Source organism: Lolium rigidum, chromosome 6 (genome assembly GCF_022539505.1).
Source record: "Lolium rigidum isolate FL_2022 chromosome 6, APGP_CSIRO_Lrig_0.1, whole genome shotgun sequence".
NCBI lineage: Eukaryota > Viridiplantae > Streptophyta > Magnoliopsida > Poales > Poaceae > Lolium > Lolium rigidum.
Genome location: NC_061513.1, coordinates 153,289,217 through 153,309,756, shown reverse-complemented (window position 1 = coordinate 153,309,756; position 20,540 = coordinate 153,289,217). Strand labels below are relative to the sequence as shown.

The window sequence follows — 20,540 nt, the reverse complement described above, 5'->3', positions numbered from 1 at the left end:
TCGGTGGAATGTCGTCTAATGTCTTGCAAGCATATGAATAAGTTCATAAGAGACCACATACCACGGTACGAGTAAAGAGTACTTGTCAGGAGATGAGGATGAACAAGGTATAGAGTGATACCAAAGATCAAACCTCGGACAAGTAAAATATCGCGTGACAAAGGAATTGGTATCGTATGTGAATGGTTCATTCGATCACTAAAGTCATCGTTGAATATGTGGGAGCCATTATGGATCTCCAGATCCCGCTATTGGTTATTGGTCGGAGTGAATACTCAACCATGTCCGCATAGTTCACGAACCGTAGGGTGACACACTTAAAGTTGGATGTTGAAATGGTAGAACTTGAATATGGAATGGAGTTCGAATATTTGTTCGGAGTCCCGGATGAGATCCCGGACATCACGAGGAGTTCCGGAATGTCATTTTATGTGAATTAAAATGATCTGGAAGGTTCTACGGAAGGTTCTAGAAGGTTCTAGAAAAGTCCGGAAGAAATAAGGATGGAAGGTGGAGTCCCAGAGGGACTCCACCCACCATGGCCGGCCAACCTAAGGGAGGAGGAGTCCCAAGTGGACTCCCCACCATGGTGGCCGGCCACCCCACCAAGGAAAGGGGGAGTCCCACTCCCCCTAGGTTTCGGACACTATGGAAGGTTTTGTTGGGGTCTTATTCGGACTCTTTGATCTAAACCTTGGGGCCTCCACCTATATAAAGAGGGGGAGAGAGGGGCTGGCCGGCCACTCAAGCCACCACCATGGCCGCACCCCTCAAGGGTGCCCTAGCCGGCGCTCCTCTCCCCAAACCCTAGCGGTCTCTCTCCTCCACCATATCCCGCACGCTTAAGCGAAGCTCCGCCGGATTTCTCCACCACCACCGACACCACGCCGTCGTGCCGTCGGATTCAAGAGGAGCTACTACTTCCGCTGCCCGCTGGAACGGGGAGGTGGACGTCGTCTTCATCAACAACCGAACGTGTGACCGAGTACGGAGGTGCTGCCCGTTCGTGGCGCCGGAAGCGATCGTGATCAAGATCTTCTACGCGCTTTTGCAAGCGGCAAGTGAACGTCTACCGCAGCAACAAGAGCCTCATCTTGTAGGCTTTGGAATCTCTTCAAGGGTGAGACTCGATACCCCCTCGTTGCTACCATCTTCTAGATTGCATCTTGGCTTGGATTGCGTGTTCGCGGTAGGAAATTTTTTGTTTTCTATGCAACGTTATCTTACAGTGGTATCAGAGCCGTGTCTTTGCATAGATGGTTTTGTGGGCGTTGATGCTCTTGTTGTCTTTAGTTTGAGTACTTTGCATCTTTGTGGCATAGTGGGATGAAGCGGCTCGGGCTAACTTTACATGACCGCGTTCATGAGACTTGCTCCTCGTTCGACATGCAACTTGTATTGCATAAGAGGCTTTGCGGGTGTCTGTCTCTCCTACTATAGTGAAGATTCAATTTACTCTTCTATTGACAACACTAGTATCACCGTTGTGGTTCATGTTCGTAGGTAGATTAGATCTTACTCGAAAACCCTAAACCACGTAAAATATGCAAACCAATTTAGAGACGTCTAACTTGTTTTTGCAGGGTTTGGTGATGTGATATGGCCATAATGTGATGATGAATATGTATGAGATGATCATTATTGTATTGTGGCAACCGGCAGGAGCCTTATGGTTGTCTTTAAATTTCATGTTGAGTAGTATTTCAAAGTAGTTGTAATAGTTGCTACATGAGGTGAACAACCATGAAGACGGCGCCATGGACCTTGACGCTACGCCGACGATGATGGAGATCATGCCCGTTGATGATGGAGATCATGTCCGTGCTTTGGAGATGAAGATCGAAGGCGCAAAGACAAAAGGGCCATATCATATCACATATGAACTGCATGTGATGTTAATCCTTTTATGCATCTTATTTTGCTTAGATCGCGACGGTAGCATTATAAGATGATCCCTCACATTAATATCAAGATAATAAAGTGTTCTCCCCTCGTATGCACCGTTGCTAAAGTTCGTCGTTTCGAAGCATCTCGTGATGATCGGATGTGATAGATTCAACGTTCATATACAACGGGTGTAAGCCATGTTGCACACGCGGAATACTTGGGTTTGCTTGACGAGCCTAGCATGTACAGACATGGCCTCGGGACAACGGAAACCGAAAGGTTGAACTCGAGTCATATGGATGATATGATCAACATGTTGATGTTCACCATTAAAGCTACATCATCTCACGTGATGATCGGTTTTGGTGTAGTGGATTTGGATCGTGTACCACTTAACAACTATGAGGGATGTTGTATTAAGTGGGAGTTCATTAGTAATAAGATTAGAACATGAACTAATTATCATAAACATAGTCTGAGTAGTATTTTGAATTATTTTTTGTAGTATTGGCATCCGTTTTTCTACTATGCGCTAGTCTTGTTATTGAGATAGAAATACTGTTAAAATCTGATAAGAAACTTTACGGATTGGTACCGTATTGTTAATGAATCAAGAAATGATTAAGTCCTATTGCAAACTTTTAGTAAACCTCACATTTTTGATTCAAAGAGCTATGGTTTCAATTAGTACCTAAAGTTATCTTGTCTCCGTCAAACTTGAAGTTCAAATTTGTTTGAAAAGTAAGGAGCTGAAAATTTAGTTTTCAGAAATAATCAAGGTATGAGATATATGAGATATCTAAGACCTTATTGCAAGATGATAGAATATTATATGGTGAGACTACATAAACTCATAAGTTTTATGGGAATGTATGAAGGTTGAAGACGCCAGGCGTCACAATCCTCCAACTATTGGGGCACTAACGATATTCGCATATCCATGAAGTTATCATCCTTAGTATGCACCGTTGCTAAGACTCGTCGTATCGAAGCATCACGTGATGATCGGGTGTGATAGATTCTACGTGTGCATACAACGGGTACAAGCCAGATTTGCACATGCGAATACTAAGGTTAAACTTTATGAGCCTAGCATGTACAGACATGGTCTCAGAAAGTTGTCATGAATTAATGGATAAAATTATGAGTGAAATTGTTCATCGTATTACAAAGTTACTAATAGTGAAATCCGGAACACTTGTCATATGATGATTAACTTCAAAATAAGAACCTCAAGGTTATTGGTATTAGACCAACAAACCTAGAAGTTATTGATGTTGAAGTGTTTTTCGAATAATGAGGAAAGCTAAAAGAGAAACTGCAAAAGATATTTTGGCAAAAAGAAAAGAAAAGACTAGAAAGTCTAAGCTCAGGTGTATATAAATGATATACATGTTATGGTTGTATTCCTAGTTAAGTCACACTAAGAAATTCTTGGGTATTAGTACTATATTGGTTGGTATGAAGTGTCATACAAAACAACGCAATACAAGAATACAATGGCCTAAGTGACTCGACAAGGAATATGATAGGAATGCACGCCTGGAACAAAAATAAAGTGTTATTATGTTCATCGTTGGCATTCTATCTAACCCTTAGAATTTATAATAAAGAACTTAATAATTGTTATTTTGCTCTGGTCAAATGAAAACAATGAGTTGTTTAAATTATGACATTACTCCATGTACGATGGATAAGTTATTATAAATCTTAATGGTGAAATACACATACATAACACTGACGCTAAAATGCTATAAGGCAAATGATTTGAATTCCACTTATTTGTGGAACCGCCATTTAGGTCATGTTGGAAAGGAACGCATGAAGAAACTCCATGCAAATGGATTATTGGAGTCATTTGATTTATGAATCATTTGGCGCTTGCAAATCTCTTCTAAAAGGAATGACTGAAGATACCGTTCATAGGCCAAGAGTTGAACGGGAAACTAACTTAGTGGAAACATACATGCTGATGTATGTGGTTCACTGGGCATAGTTGTGTGCGGGAGATTCTTATACTTCATAAAAACTTCCAACAATGAATTGAGTATATATATATGGATATATTCAATAAGGAAGAAGTTTGAAACATTTGAATGGATTCAAATAAATTTCAGTATGAAGTGGAAATCATCGTAATAGAAATCAAATACCTATGATTGGATCATGGTGGAAATATTTGAATTACGAGTTTTAGCGAACATCTAAGAGAGTTATGAAATTGTTCTACAACTTACGTTTCTTGGAGTATCATAGTGATGATGAAGTATCCAAGAGATATATCCAAACTTTGTTGGATCAATGATGAGATAAAATATTGATGCCATTATATTTTTGTGGATTATGCTTTAGTGACTACCGCTTTTACACTGAATAGAGCATCATCATGATCCGTTGAAATGACACCATACAAGTTATGGCATGGGTATAAACCCTAATAGTCAACCAAAATCGGATGAATGTCTTTGTTGGTTATCCCGAGAGATTTAATTGGGAATTCTTCCCACGAGACAAAGACAAAATTGTTTGTCAATGTTTCTTATTTCCGAGAAATTGTTTCGAGTGAAGTATTTGAGTGGGAGGACAATATAATTTGATAAGGTTTATGAACCTGAGCATAATGATCAGAGTAGCGCAACATCGGAATTGGTTTCGGAAGCGGCCACGACGATCATGGCTCTCATGACTACAAAGTGTTTTAGCCATGGAGATCGAAGTACATATTGAACCTTGTAGGTATGGTTTACTTTGTGATCAAATAAATGATTTGTGGACAAAGGATTGATTTTGAACAATGATAAACCAACTACAAAACAAAGAAGTTATGATGGGCCATGACTCCGTTAAAATGGCCATGCGCCATGAAATCCAAGATAGATGAATACTTTATGAAAGTAAATGGATCTATGAAATTGATAGACTTGGATGAAATATCCTTGAAGAAAGCTTGACTTATCGAAAAATTGTTTACGACAAAGTTCAAAGAGTTGAATACGATAAGATTAGATCTTCCGTAGCAATTCTTATAGTCTATGTGGATTATTCTAGTAATCACTACATATTTCTTTTATGAGATATGCTAGTAGGATGGCAAAATACATTACTTATCGAAGTATGTATTAAAGGTGTATACAAAATACAACCAAGAGTTTTGCTCGTCCGTAGAATACTAGATAGGTATACAAACTTCAATTGGATGAAGTAAGTATTGCGGAGTTGGAATCTTCACCGAGATGAAATAGTCAAAGAGTTTTTGATTTCATCGGAGACGATGAAGAGGCTTGCATTTGCAAGAAATTAAGTGGGAGCGCTAAGACACATTTATAATACTTTATGTAGGTGACATATAGTTGGTTATAAATGATGTAATTATATACTTGATTAAAAAGGTTTCATTGAGAATTAACTTCAATGAAAGGATATGGACTGAAACAAATTTAGTGTCAAGATCTATGAAGATAGATTGAAACACATAAATAAGTTTAAGTCAAAGTACATATGATGGATATTGAAGTAGTTCAATATAGAAATATTAAGAAAATGTTCTTGTCATGTGAAGGTTTAACAAGACTTGAGTGTATCCGACACTCAATGAGTAAAAACACATGAGTGATTATAGATCACGAATAATATGTACACAATCGGATATCATGTGCTATAAAGTGTTATGAGCATATACCAGAATGATTCATATGATGATCATTGGACGACAGTAAGAATATCCTTGAGTACTTTAGAAGAACTAAGGATATATATATTTTTTTTTGTATGAAGAAATGACAAACAAATCGCTGTAAGGTATTACACCGATATTGGTTTTGTCACATATAAAATATAATTTCAATCTCAAATTAGACTAAGTGTTGCTTAAAAGGTAGCACAATGAGCTAGAAGTTGTCTATGCTAGATTTAGAAGAGTTCTAAATATTGTGACGGATTCTACAAAAGAAGGCAGAGTATGTCATTATTATGACAATGACAAAGGATGTTAAGTCAAGAGGTTCTTTGAGAACTTGGTGTAGTTCCGACAGAGTCAGAACTTTGAAGCTATATTGTGTGTGACAATATTAGTGACATATTTCAGACAGCGGAATTAAGGTTCCACCAGAAGATCAAACATATTTAATGCCAACTCATTTGGAAATGAGTGATGCGTTGAGACGCAAATGAATTACAAAATACATACGTTTCTGAGCGTGTCAGATCCGATGACTAAAAAAAAAAAAAAAACCTCTCCCGTGAGCAATACATGATAAAGCACCAGAAGGCCAAGGTGTTGTATCTTTACAAATGTAAACTAGATTATTGACTCTAGTGCAAGTGGGAGACTGAAGGAGATATGCCCTAGAGGCAATAATAAAGTGGTTATTATTTATATCTTTATGTTTATGATAAATGTTTATATATCATGCTATAATTGTATTAACCGAAACATTAGTACATGTGTGATATGTAGACAAACAAAGAGTCCCTAGTATGCCTCTTAACTAGCTTGTTGATTAATGGATGATTAGTTTCATAATCATGAACATTGGATGTTATTAATAACAAGGTTATATCATTGTACGAATGATGTAATGGACACACCCAATTAAGCGTAGCATAAGATCTCGTCATTAAGTTATTTGCTATAAGCTTTCGATACATAGTTACCTAGTCCTTATGACCATGAGATCATGTAAATCACTTATACCGGAAAGGTACTTTGATTACATCAAACGCCACTGCGTAAATGGGTGGTTATAAAGGTGGGATTAAGTATCCGGAAAGTATGAGTTGAGGCATATGGATCAACAGTGGGATTTGTCCATCCCGATGACGGATAGATATACTCTGGGCCCTCTCGGTGGAATGTCGTCTAATGTCTTGCAAGCATATGAATAAGTTCATAAGAGACCACATACCACGGTACGAGTAAAGAGTACTTGTCAGGAGACGAGGATGAACAAGGTATAGAGTGATACCAAAGATCAAACCTCGGACAAGTAAAATATCGCGTGACAAAGGGAATTGGTATCGTATGTGAATGGTTCATTCGATCACTAAAGTCATCGTTGAATATGTGGGAGCCATTATGGATCTCCAGATCCCGCTATTGGTTATTGGTCGGAGTGAATACTCAACCATGTCCGCATAGTTCACGAACCGTAGGGTGACACACTTAAAGTTGGATGTTGAAATGGTAGAACTTGAATATGCAATGGAGTTCGAATATTTGTTCGGAGTCCCGGATGAGATCCCGGACATCACGAGGAGTTCCGGAATGTCATTTTATGTGAATTAAAATGATCTGGAAGGTTCTACGGAAGGTTCTAGAAGGTTCTAGAAAAGTCCGGAAGAAATAAGGATGGAAGGTGGAGTCCCAGAGGGACTCCACCCACCTTGGCCGGCCAACCTAAGGGAGGAGGAGTCCCAAGTGGACTCCCCACCATGGTGGCCGGCCACCCCACCAAGGAAAGGGGGAGTCCCACTCCCCCTAGGTTTGGACACTTGGAAGGTTTTGTTGGGGTCTTATTCGGACTCTTTGATCTAAACCTTGGGGCCTCCACCTATATAAAGAGGGGAGAGAGGGGCTGGCCGGCCACTCAAGCCACCACCATGGCCGCACCCCTCAAGGGTGCCCTAGCGGCGCTCCTCTCCCCAAACCCTAGCGGTCTCTCTCCTCCACCATATCCCGCACGCTTAAGCGAAGCTCCGCCGGATTTCTCCACCACCACCGACACCACGCCGTCGTGCTATCGGATTCAAGAGGAGCTACTACTTCCGCTGCCCGCTGGAACGGGAGGTGGACGTCGTCTTCATCAACAACCGAACGTGTGACCGAGTACGGAGGTGCTGCCTGTTCGTGGCGCCGAAAGCGATCGTGATCAAGATCTTCTACGCGCTTTTGCAAGCGGCAAGTGAACGTCTACCGCAGCAACAAGAGCCTCATCTTGTAGGCTTTGGAATCTCTTCAAGGGTGAGACTCGATACCCCCTCGTTGCTACCATCTTCTAGATTGCATCTTGGCTTGGATTGCGTGTTCGCGGTAGGAAATTTTTTGTTTTCTATGCAACGTTATCTTACAATTTGGGACACCGTTTGCTTCAAGTTATTCTAATCATTGCCGTGCGTGATTGTGTGACTAGTTGAAGTTATCAAGAATCTTCATCCGTGCATAGTGCATAATTCTATATACTTATCTTATGCCTTTTATTGTGAAGTTGATCCTTACTATCATTGTCAATACTCCACCGGAAATTATTTCCAATATACTCATTGTCTTTGACAATTGATAACCTTGTATGTGGTTGAATTTTTGGATCATCTTCACCTTGGATTGTTTCTTACTTCCTTATTTTATTCAAAGAAATCTTTATAACTCCCATATGTCTTCCTTGTCCCTTTGAAAAATCTTTTGATAAATCCCCTTGATTCATATCAAGTGTTTGTTTTGGAATACATACCTTTTCCTTACGGTACATTGTTCCATTGTGAAAAGTGTAGTGGGTTTGGTTTATTTGTTCGAACCTTGTCCTTTGGGAGTTTTGCTATCTCATTCATTCTTCTATGCTTTATAGGTTGAATGAGATAAGATCTTTGAGCGTGTTTGCTTTATTTCATCCTTTATGCTCAATGGTCTCTTCTTAGTTCATTTGTTGAACTTTGTTGAACAAATCTTTTGTGATTTGCTTCTTAGATATAATTTGGACAACAAATTTGTTTTGTGACACCTCTTTGCCTTATTTAATTCCTTTGGTGTTTTGTCCAAAGTATATCTTTCTTGGATCTTTAAAAGTTTTGGTGCATGCTTATATGTAATATCTTTATACTTGTAGCATGCTTGCTTTCTTTCGATCCATTATGTAGGATATACTCCGTCAAATCCTAAATGGCTAAGATGTGCATGAAATTCAAACTTCATCTAAATATGCACATGTTTATATGGAGTGTGTCCTATATATTGTGGTTAGTCTAACCATGTTGGACCCAATAAGTTTGGGGACCAAGATGTACTTGAATAATGTTTTAGGTACATTGGAGATGCAATGGAGGCTTGTCTCATCTATAAGGAAGGTGTTATCACCATATGAGAATTGGAGTCAAGCTAGGATGATCAATGAACTCTTATCTACTACATCAAGTCATTGCTATCTCGGTAACAAGTATCTTATTCATGCACTCTCATATAGCATCCAACCTCTTGTAGGTTGTATATTGGCATGAAATTATTTATTTCGAAAATATTGCGGTTCTTGAAAAACCCTTTTAAAGTAAAACTTTTTATTGTACATTTGAGTAATTTAAGAAGACGCATATGTTGGGTATATATATATACATCATGTTTATGATTCACCTACCCAAATATGCCCTCTAGCAATTTATTGCATATCAATTCCTCAAAGAGCTCTTATGTGCAATATTGATGAAATTACGAAATAAATCCATATTTATGATACTTGTTGCCTTCCTCAAAACACTCCAACTAGCTCTACTTCCCTTATTGTTAGTTGTGATGTTTTTGAGGTTTAACTTGGTTGAAGTTCATTCATATATACCATAAGTGAAAATTGGAGCCATATGCTATATATGCTTCTTAAGCAAACATCCTTTGGTATATTTTATGACTTCATCTTGGATATCTTGTCTTATCTATTTTGTTAACCTCTTGTGTGTGCATGTTTCTTTATGGATCACTTTGTCCACTTTAGAAAATCATATACATAAGAGCGTTAATCCATCACCTTGATATCCTTGTTCTTTGCCAACTATCTTCTTATCCTTTTGATTTTAGTGTTATTGGTAAAGAAGACTTATGAGTGCTTGGTTTATTTGTGTCTCTTCATGCACTCATATCTCGTAATTGTTGGACTCAAGTTGTTCTTGATAAGCATATTCTCTTTATCTTTGTTGTGTTCTAAATGATATATAGGGAGTAAGGATTCCATGTTTGTGCATATTGTATTCAAATGCAAACATTATAAATTGTGCACGAACCTTGGGGAGCTTTCTTATTTTTTGAGCACTATATTTCTCTTATCATGATATCTTTGTTTGTCCAATTGGATCTTTGATTGCTTGCTTTATTTGTTGAAGCTCACTTCACCATGTTATTTTTATGCAATCTTTGATCCTCAATATAGTTTGATTTCCTTCAAGTATTCATCATTGGATATGTGCACTTGATTCCACTCAAATTATGAGAAGTGCACACTTTGGGGAGGAACTCACATTATATTGGCCTTCTAAATTTTTCACCCATTTTGACAATCGATGCCAATGGGGGAGAAGTTTAGAGGGTTTAAGGGAATGGTTTTATACTTAAGCTTGGTTTGTGCTTAAGTGTTTTGCCTCTCATGCATTCCATATTTATATGTCTTGCATGGTTGTATATATATAGTGGAAACTATCCCAAAGGTTAATCTTGACAATGTATGCAATGAATTCATGTTCATCACACGTGCATACATTGTGGGGGAGTTTTCTCTATATATATTGGTTCTACTCACATCCATTGCATTTGTTGTAGTTGTGTGAGTAGAGTCGGTTTTGATATGGACTAGTTGCTTTGTGTTACTTGACCATATCAAATACAACCTCTTGTATACAACTTATTCTCGGATAAGTTGCGTACTTGTCACTAATATTCATTATATAAACCCTCTTATTGTGGTTGTCATCAATTACCAAAATGGGGGAGATTGTAAGGGTACATTGCCCCTATGTGTGGTTTTGGTAATTAATGACAACCCCTATGGACTAATGTTTTCATTGAGTTTATATGAAGGAATATTCCATAGGTACTACTTGCTCTCCATGTGTTGGATTCAAGTATGGATGCCATGAAGATAAAGATATACCTTGTGTATTGGCATCAAGATCATCGGTATGAAGATATATATGTGATATGATCAAGAAGAAGAAATGAAGATGGAGTTCTTATGTGGAACTCAATATTAGCCATGCTCTATCTTAAGTGAGTATGAGAAGATACAAGGTTGAGTTGGGCAAGTTCAAGTTGAGCATCTTGAGTGGATCACATACTTGAAGCTTGCCGTCCATTTGGTGTTAGTGGACATGTGAAGATGTGCATCAATGAAGCTTTCCCATCATTGTGTATGGGGGAGCATTTGTGAGTATACACGAAGCGACAATGATCAAGTGATGGGATGCGCAAGGCAAAAGTATAACCTTGATAGGTTTTCCTTTTACCGGTCTCAAGGTGGATGTTGGGAGACCGGATTATAGGATAGATAGCCGCACTATCAAGAGGGGCTTTCGGTTAGGTAACTTGATCACATCGTCTTAGGGAGCTCAATCCTTGCATGCGTTGCATATTCTTATTGCTTCTTGGTATTTCTCGGTGTGAGGTTCTTGAGCTTGTTGCTAGCTTTACAACAAGCTCAAGTTCATCGAAACGGAGTTTACATGCATCTTCTATTGCGTTTTCGATGTTGGGTGATTTTACCGGTTATTCATGATATAAGGTTCTACCTTTTATATTCATGATAAAATCCCCTCCTACAGATTCTTGGGTTTTCACTTTCTATTAGATAGCATTCGTTGTTATCTTCCAAACAAAATTGGTTTCATGTTAATCGGAGTTCGGGAGCAATAGTTATAAAATAAAAGGTAAAGGAGAAAAAGAAAAATAGAAAAGAAAAAAAGGGACGGCTGCCCGGTTGCCGCCCGGCCTGCCGGGCCGCATGCCGGCCCACCCGGTCGACCGGGCTGCCACCGGCACACGCGCCGGCCTGGCCCGGCCACCTCCCCGGCCTGACCGGACTCCGCACCGGGCCGCCCAGCTGCTCACCCGGCCCGACCGGGGCCTCCTCCGGACCGCGCGTCGCCCCCCTTACGCGCCGCCCACGCGCGGCTGGGGCGCCCGGCTTGCCCCGCCTGGGCCTGGCTGCTCCGAGCGGCCCACGCGCCCCGCCCGGCTGGCAGGCCGGCCTGACCGGACCGGCCACCGGCCTCCTCAGCGCCTGGCCCGGTCGGCCGGCTGGGCCGCCGGCTGGGCCACTTTTTGGAGCTTTTTTTCTGCCCGTTTTTCTGTCTTTTTCCCCCAACAGTTATTTTTCCACTTGGGCTATAAATACCTTTCTTCCACCTTGAGCCCAAGTAGTTCTTCCCATTCTCTCACCTCCATTGTTGCTATTTGAAGAACTTGCTCTCCCACTTGATTCCTCCAACCATTCTTGCTCATATTTGAGGATTTGAGAGAGGAGATCTAGATCTACACTTCCACCAAACCGTTTCTTCTCTAAGTGAGGGAATCTCTCGGGATCTAGATCTTGGAGTCTTTGGTTGACTTTCCCCCTTGTTCTTCCTCTCCAATCTCATCCTAGCATTCGTTGCTTTGGTGGGATTTGAGTGTGAAGGACTTGAACACCTCCGGTGTTCTTGCTTTGCATCATTGCATAGTGTTGAGCTCTCCACCACGATTTGTTCGAGTGAGAGACCGTGAGCTTGTTACTCTTGGAGGGTGACCTCCTAGTTGGCTTGGTGATTGGTGCTCCGGTGATCTCTTCAAGAAGATTGTGAAGAGGCCCGGGCTTCTCCTTCGTGGAGCTTGTGAAGTGGTTGTGGAGCTTGCCATCTCCGGAGCGGAGGAAAAGCTAACCATAAGGAAAGGGCCATTATCCTTCGTGGGTGTGGTTCGGAGAATAGGGTGAGCCTTCGTGGCGCGGGGAATCCTTCGTGGGACCTCCACTCCTCCAAACGTGACGTACCTTGTTGCAAAGCAAGGGAACACGGGAATACATCCTCGTCTCCGCGTGCCTCGGTTATTTCTATACCCGAGCTCTCTTTCCTTGTGATAGCCATCGTGCTTGAAGTACATATATCTTGCTATCACTTGTGCTACATATATCTTGTGCCTATCTTGCTTAGCTCTAGTTGCTATTGTTACACTTAGTTGAGCTTAGCATATTTAGGGTTTGTGCTTGTAAACTAAACGATAGTTTAATTCCGCATTCATACAAGACAAATCCGCAAGAGTTTGTAATTGCCTATTCACCCCCCCCCTCTAGGCGACATCTCGATCTTTCAACCGTCTCATGCAAAACCGCCACTCCATCAAGGATGTTTCTTCCTTGCATAAAGGCCGTCTGTGATGGCTGGACAACATGATCCGCAACCGTATTAAGTCTAATGGTGGCCACTTTCGTGAAAATCTTGAAACTTACATTTAATAGGCAGATAGGTCTATATTGTTGAATCCTTTCTGCCTCATTAACTTTCGGTAACAAGATTACTTCACCAAAATTTAGACGAAATAATTCTAGTTGTCCAGAGTGTAGGTCACTGAACAAATCTAGAAGGTCCGATTTAATCGTGTCCCAGAAAGTTTGATAAAACTCAGCTGGGAAACCATCAGGACCCGGTGCTTTGTTGCATTCCATTTGGAAAACTGCCTTCTGAACCTCTTCCTCAGTATAAGGTGCGGTTAGTAGACCATTTTCCTCAACGGAAACTTGGGGTATATCGGCCGTTAAATCCTCACTAGTTGAATGCCCGTGCGTTGCTACGGGCCCTCGATTGCTTGTGGCATTGGATCTTCTCAATGTAAACAAAAACAGTACAATTCATTTTACGGACCAAATTTAGTGAGCACCATCCATTACCCATGAAAAATAAACTATGTCACTCCAGCAAGTAAAATTACTTGTTACGCTCATTTTTAACCGAAATCTCAAACTGATATGATACATATTTGGAAGAAAAGTAATACACGGGTGGTAGCAAGACCATTTTCATCGGAAACACTTTGACCTCTTATGTTCAGCTACGAATATCATTTTCTGTGATGTTCAAATCTTACTGCAATACTGTTCTTGAGATTCGATGTTTTACCTAAGCCTCAATATATCCATTACAGGCAAGACGCAACGAATCAATCTATTTTAAAATTTCATGTGCATCACTAAACAACAAACCGGCACCGCTTATAGAGTACCATCATATGTAAATAGAGCGCAAGAACCAATGCCGGTGTTGCCAGGTGTAAACGGTACATATATTTTCCATCCCATATCCGAATCCACATACGTTTTTAAGGATATTTGTTTATCCGACGAATATAGTAGCAGATATGGTATTGCTATTACCCGGTGGATACATATTATCCGCTATTTTTTGCGAATTATCTAGAGCACTCAATTAGGAATATCCAATTTAATAAGTTAAAATAAATTATGTATACCAATTAATCTATTGGGCCCATTTACCTCGTGAAGTCGCTATAGTCTGATATAATCCCACATCAGCGGAGCTAGCTGGTGTGTGGTATCCGGAATCCCATATGGATGTAAGCAAGAAAAACTCACTGGGTTTACAAGAGGTATTCAAAATTTCTTCTGATGCATACGGCTATTTAGAGCTAGTTTGATCAAACAAGCATGGATCGATCAGGCGTTGGCCTCCTAGTCTGATCCTAGGCGGTGTACAGTGATAACAGCGTCGTCGTCGATGACGGGGCCAGCTTCGCTCTAGCTGATCAGTTTGCCCGTCACGTCGCCCTGAGGCTCGTTGTCTGAACCCGGCCTCGGCGGTGTAAAGTGCTGGCTCCTCGCGCAGATCGGAGCGGCTGTGGCGGATGAACACGATTGTGTTGGAACTTGGAAGGAGCGAGTCGTGTGTGAATTGGTCGCGCCGGCAGTTTTTTTCCAATACATGATACATCCTCTCGTCCTCGTCGTAGTAGTTGCATGTTTGTAGCCGCTAGCCATGGCGAGCCGCCGGCAGTGTGACCTGTGACGTCTTCGAGCAGCCCGATGTCCTCGTCCAGCATCCCAGTCCCTCCTGTTCGTAGTTTTACTTTGTTCTACCACTTTTGGTCGCTGGCCATGGCGATCGAACCGCGGCGAAGCGACTCAGGTTGGGATTAGTGAACCTGCCAATAGGTTTGAGGCCTCGCACGTTTGTGCAATATAAGATCGTGTTTTGATGGCGGGTTCAAGACTTCCCTGATCGTGTACGAAGCGGATGAACCAAAATCTTCGGCGAATGTACGTATCACCAACGGATTCTACGCTCGTTGTTTTTTTGCCTGGTTCTTTTGACGTACGAAGCGCTCTTTTCACGTACGGACACCACCAATCGGAAACTAATAGTAAAGATTAAGAGAGAAAGTACTTTCCTCCGAAGGACCAAACAAGCCTTTATAATAATTAGTAATGTACGATTTGAGCTGCTCATGGCCTTCAATCACCCCTTCATCTTGAGTAAGAGAATGAATACGCTTTTTTCCGATGTCTCCCATTGGCTAAAGCATGGAAATATCGCGTATTTGAATCTCCCTCTAAAATGAACTGGGCTTTGGATCGCTGGTACCATTTGAGTTCCTCCTCACGAAGAAGACTCGCCATCTGCGCATTTGATTGATTTTTGAGTTCAATCTCCTGCGTCGACAGCGGTCTAACCTCCGCAAAAGCCCCAAGCTCATCAATGACCTTTGATAAGCGAGCCTTCTCTTTTTTAAGAATACCAGCCGTATGGGCAGCCCAACCACAGAGATGTTTGCGCAATGATCGCATCTTATTGTTCCATCTCAGAATTGGAGAGCTGATGAGTTGGAGAAGTTGCGCAATCTTTATTCTGGCGTGTCAATAATATATGCCGATTACTATGGAGCTGCTATGGAGGTCTATCTTTCTCCTAAGAAATTCGGTTAGTTCAAAGCCTTCTATTAACCAACCTATGCCAGTCCCGGCTGAGTTCCCAAATCAAGTCCCAATGCATTTTTGTTGTCTTGGCTAAGGTTAATACTGCTTTTGCTCTGAACTCTTGAATTTAAAACTGACTTTTTACTGGTTCTTTGAGTATTATATCAACTCATTGATAGTTATAACATTTTTTTTGTAAAGTTAATATTCAAGGTCTCTCCTCTTTTCTTACTTCCACTTCATAGTGCAAAGCATAATAACTAGACGAAATAATCATTGCAGTGTTGGCCCTAGAAAAAATACATGTATATACAGAAACATGAATGGGGGAAAGAATAAATAGCTACTCCCTTTGTCCCATGATATAAGATGTTATTTATATTAGTTGTAATAACATGTTATATTATGGGATGGATGGAGTACATTAGAGGAGCATGTTAACTGTAATTCCAGCAACAGGACATTATCAATTTACACTTGACATATAAAATGTTATTTATATTAGTTGTAATAACATCTTATATTATTGGACGGATGGAGTGCATTAGAGGATCATGTTAACTGTAATTGTAGCAACAAGACATTATAAATTTACACATGACATAACTATATGTTTCATAGGTATGGCACTTTCATTGTAATTTGAAATACAACTGGGTTTCATTTGGTAAGAGAGTGCGATAGTAGTCATCATCATCCCTATTTCCAAAAAAGATAGCAGTCATCATCATTCAAGTATTTGGTCTTGTACTTAAAACTACTTTGTCCAATCATTTTTATAAGAGAGTCAAACTTGTCTATCTTTGATAAATGTATAGAAAAAATTATGAACATATGAATACCAAATCACCACGATTAAATCCAACATCAAATATATATTTGCATTTTATTTACTTAATATTAATGTTGATTCTATAAACTTGGGCAAAGATGGAGAACTTTCAATTTTAAAAAAACTAATAGACCTTAGACAAAAGAACAAAATGAATATTTGGTACCCCATAGTTATCCTAGCCTATATACACTAATCTTAAGACACCATATAATGGTAGAAAGCTCTTTACTATCTGTGCAATTTACTCAAGGATGTGCATGGAAGCACCTCACATAAAGTATATTTTGGGTTTGGGAGTTCTCCAATTCATCAGCCACTCCGTGAGTATTCTAACCTTTAATAAAGTTCGTATATGGGTGTGGTGTTGAAACTTGGAATATGTGGTCATCGAGGTCCATTCGTTGTATAATGGGTTACGTTAATATTCATCCGGTCAAGCTACATGTGTCAACATGAGCTTGACTATTTAGGGTAATAATGGCCACCTAATGTTGTTAGTCTCCAAATGATGTTGGCATGTGAATTTCTAGTCTTCTTTCTCGAACATTGATGCGTATCTGATTCCAGTTTCTGTGCCAATTTCCCTTGCCGGGATCAAAGATCATCATACTTCTACGATTGAGTTGAAGTTTTAGAAGACAAGTATTTACTCTTGCTGACAGACTAGAGAGTATGCTACAGATCGGTTCAGATATAATATTGTCTAGTTAGCTAGTGGTTGTATATTGTACATCTTACCTATTAAATTCGGATCGGTGGTGGTCGTACGGTAGAAAACCAGTTTGGTACGTAAAAAAGACCAGCGATGCGTGGAAAAAAACCAGCGACCCGTGACCCGCCCACGCACGTGATATAAAATCGCTACCAAAAAACCACAGGACCCGCGGACGCACTCGGACGCTAGGCCGTCGATGGAGAAAGAGCCTTGCCGGTCGAGACTCGCCGCTGCGCTGGTTGCCCGCCGCCCTGTCAGTCGAGGCGATCGCGACTCACATCTGCGGCGCGGCGTATCCTAACTCCTCCGTCGCGCGTCGGAGAAAGAGCCTTGCCGGTCGCGCCTCGCTGCGGCGCTCGTTCCCAGCCGCCCCCGTCTATCGACACGACTGCATCTCACATCTGCGGCGTATCCTAACTCCTTCTAGCTAGCGTAACGGATGGTGGTACATCTGTACACTGACTCTGGCTTGGAGGCTGGAGCGCGGCCAATGTCGATCTATTCGAGGGATGCAACCAGGGCTTCATGTGGAGACGAAGGAGGTTGGGACTTGGGAGCAGATGCCATGGAGGTGGGCTCGCGAGGTTCAGCCATGGCATGGGACGAGCCGAGGAGAGTTACGGGACTGGGGACGGACGGGGAGCAAAATTCCCCATCGAGAATTCCTAACCGCACGGGATATTGCCTTATCTCTTTGAGGTTTGCATAAAGATCCTTGGCCAATTCACAAAGTAGGGTAACCGTGACCCTGGTTTATTGCAACTGGCGTTTACACATGCACTAATCTGACAGTGGACGTTCGTGTAGCACTTTGAATTTGAAGTAAAATTCCCATGTTCTTTGAACATTAAAGTTGCATCTTCGATCAACATGAATACTGTGTTGTTTAAATCCATCAATATTTGCTTAGCAAGTAACAACGTTCATGAATGATGTGTTGTTTAGTATCTACATATCGGCGAACTATTTACGCCTTCATGTGTTATGAACATCGTGGAAGGTGAAAATGTTCGACCTGAGCCTATGATCCTAGGTACTCCTACCATGTGTTATGAAAATCGTGGAGTAAATGTACCTTGAAATAATAACCAGCCAAAAAAATTAACTCTTCATGGATGTATCTATTGTTAATAATTTTAGGAACATGTATGCATGAGATTGAGCTAGCAATGTATTTTATCGATATCAGAGGAACAAAAGGGAAGATGCCAACATACGGTGGGCTCGAGGCAGAGAAGGCGGTTAGGGAAGGCGACGTCGACACTAGGCATCGACTCGACCGGGACAAGCGCTTCCATCAGGAGGGGAGCTGGACAAAGCGACAATGGAGGAGAGAGGGTGGAGGAGCCTGGGGACGGAATAAGACATGGGCCTATGGGTAGACACAAGAAGGGACAGGTGGATAATTGGGAGGATCAGAGGAGGGGAGTTAGGCGAGGGGATGCGAAGCTCGACGGCAAGACCTCACGCATGTGGCTCAACATGTGATATACCCGTAGCAACGCACGGGTATTGTGCTAGTACAGATAGTATTAGTGATGTAGTAGTCCGTTGTTGCTTTCTTTCCCGTGCAATGCGTATCAATATTTTCAGCAGTTTTCGCCAAAAACAAAATCAGTAGTTGCTTGGATTGGCCTTCAGATTTAACAAGTTGGCCTTAGCAGCTAAAAAAAGGAAAACTCGCACCTATGGATCATAAAAGGGTACACTTTTTCCAGGCTGATCCCCGCTCCACTTTGCAATAATTGTTGTTCGGGGATTGATTTTCCTTTGGTGGCTTGCTGTGGTGGAGAAGGCATTTATGGTGTGTCCGTAACCGTAAGATGCGGTAATGGAGAATACATGCTCTGTGATGACCCAAGAAAGTACGGATCATGGGATGGCTTACATCCCTCAGAAGCTGTATACAAAATCATTGCCAATGGTCTGCTAAGGGGTTCATACACGCAGCCTCCTATTGCCAATAGCACCAATTCGTGTCTACAACTTCCTGAAACCGGCTCTTCTGATGAAGAGAAGGTCCTCTATGACTTGTAATTTTGTAACTATGGCAGACTATTGTTCATTCTTAAAAATTGCCTAATTATAGCCATGTTCCGCAGTTTCTGGATTCTCAACTGGAACCAGCTGTGTAATTATGCTAAACGGTACAGGTCAACTTTCTTAGAGCACGTATAGGGATTCACTTCACTTACACAAGACAGGATACAGAGATAAATTTGTCGACTATATGATTTTCCAGAGAACAAGTGTAGATTTTATTTTCTAATTTAGTGGATGGATATGGATGACGTTCATGTGCATTGCAATACAAAGAAAATTCCAATTGTATGAAGTTCATCCAGCTTCAGTTTCATTAAGTTGTCCCATGCCTGAAAGTTTGAAAAGGCAAACTGTTTCAGTTTGGGTGGTCTACACACAACCTGGAATCATAAGATTTCGTTCTACAAAGTTTCAACGTGAATATTGTGACTATCAGGCTGATCTACGAATCTTTGGGACAAATTACTGATCTTGTTACTGGGTGTTTCTAAAAAAAGAGTGGATTTCTAAAGAAAAAACGAACTCCAATATCTGTGAGGGGCTACTCCCAACAAGATTGTCCTAGAAAAAGGACGAGGGAGGGGTAACCTAGAGGAAAAGAAAGAAGCCAAGGGATGGGAGAGATTTCACTCTTTCACATTCTCCCATTACGCTGATGGTTCTAACCTGGCCCACGTGGGCCTATTTGTGTTTTTACTCTTCGAAACCCCAAAATTCGAAAAAGGATAAATGTTATGACATGAGAGCCCTCGAGATTTTTGTAACCATATTTGCATTATCTATAATTAATTAATCAAGGAGAAGGGATTTACCTAAGCTGGGCAAAAATCATTACAATGGCCAGGGTGTTAACCCCCATGCCGCACAAAGCAAGATGAGCATAGGGCATAACTACTGTGAGCGAGTACCTCACTGCTGAAGGTTGTGGGGGAGTTCATTACAGTTCAGCTACCCCGTGGTGCTGGTGCTTGCATGGAGCAGCGTGGTCGAAGGAATTATATGGGAAGCATGCTTAGTTTTAGTTTTGGTTATTCTAGCTAGTCATCTCGTGCAGCTGCCTCCTAATGGAGCTCCTCATTTATGGAAAACACATGAATAATATCACCTTATTGCTGACATCATCATTTTAATTGCAAAATTCAAATATTTAAAATGATTTATCTCTGATTTGATTAGAAATTCGGTTTCACCACTGAGTTCATATCAACGAGTGGATAAAACCAAGATCACATGTTTGCATGTTTCGATGAAAATTTTCCCTCGCACCGGTTACCGTTTTGATATACCATGGTTGCTAAATTCATAACAAAGAGTTGCCAACATAATAATGCGTAGTTGCTAGATAATTTTATACATGTGTTAGGCATTGTAATGTTATGCAGAAGTAGAGAGTGGGTATTTCTAGTGTTTTCAT

The 20,540-nt window shown here is 41.0% G+C and overlaps 1 pseudogene; it reads left to right on the top strand.

Annotated features, from left to right (window-relative positions):
- The window catches only part of LOC124667386, a 59,442-nt pseudogene extending 40,091 nt beyond the window's left edge, over nt 1–19,351 (top strand).
- Nucleotides 19,352–20,540: the final 1,189 nt, after the last annotated feature.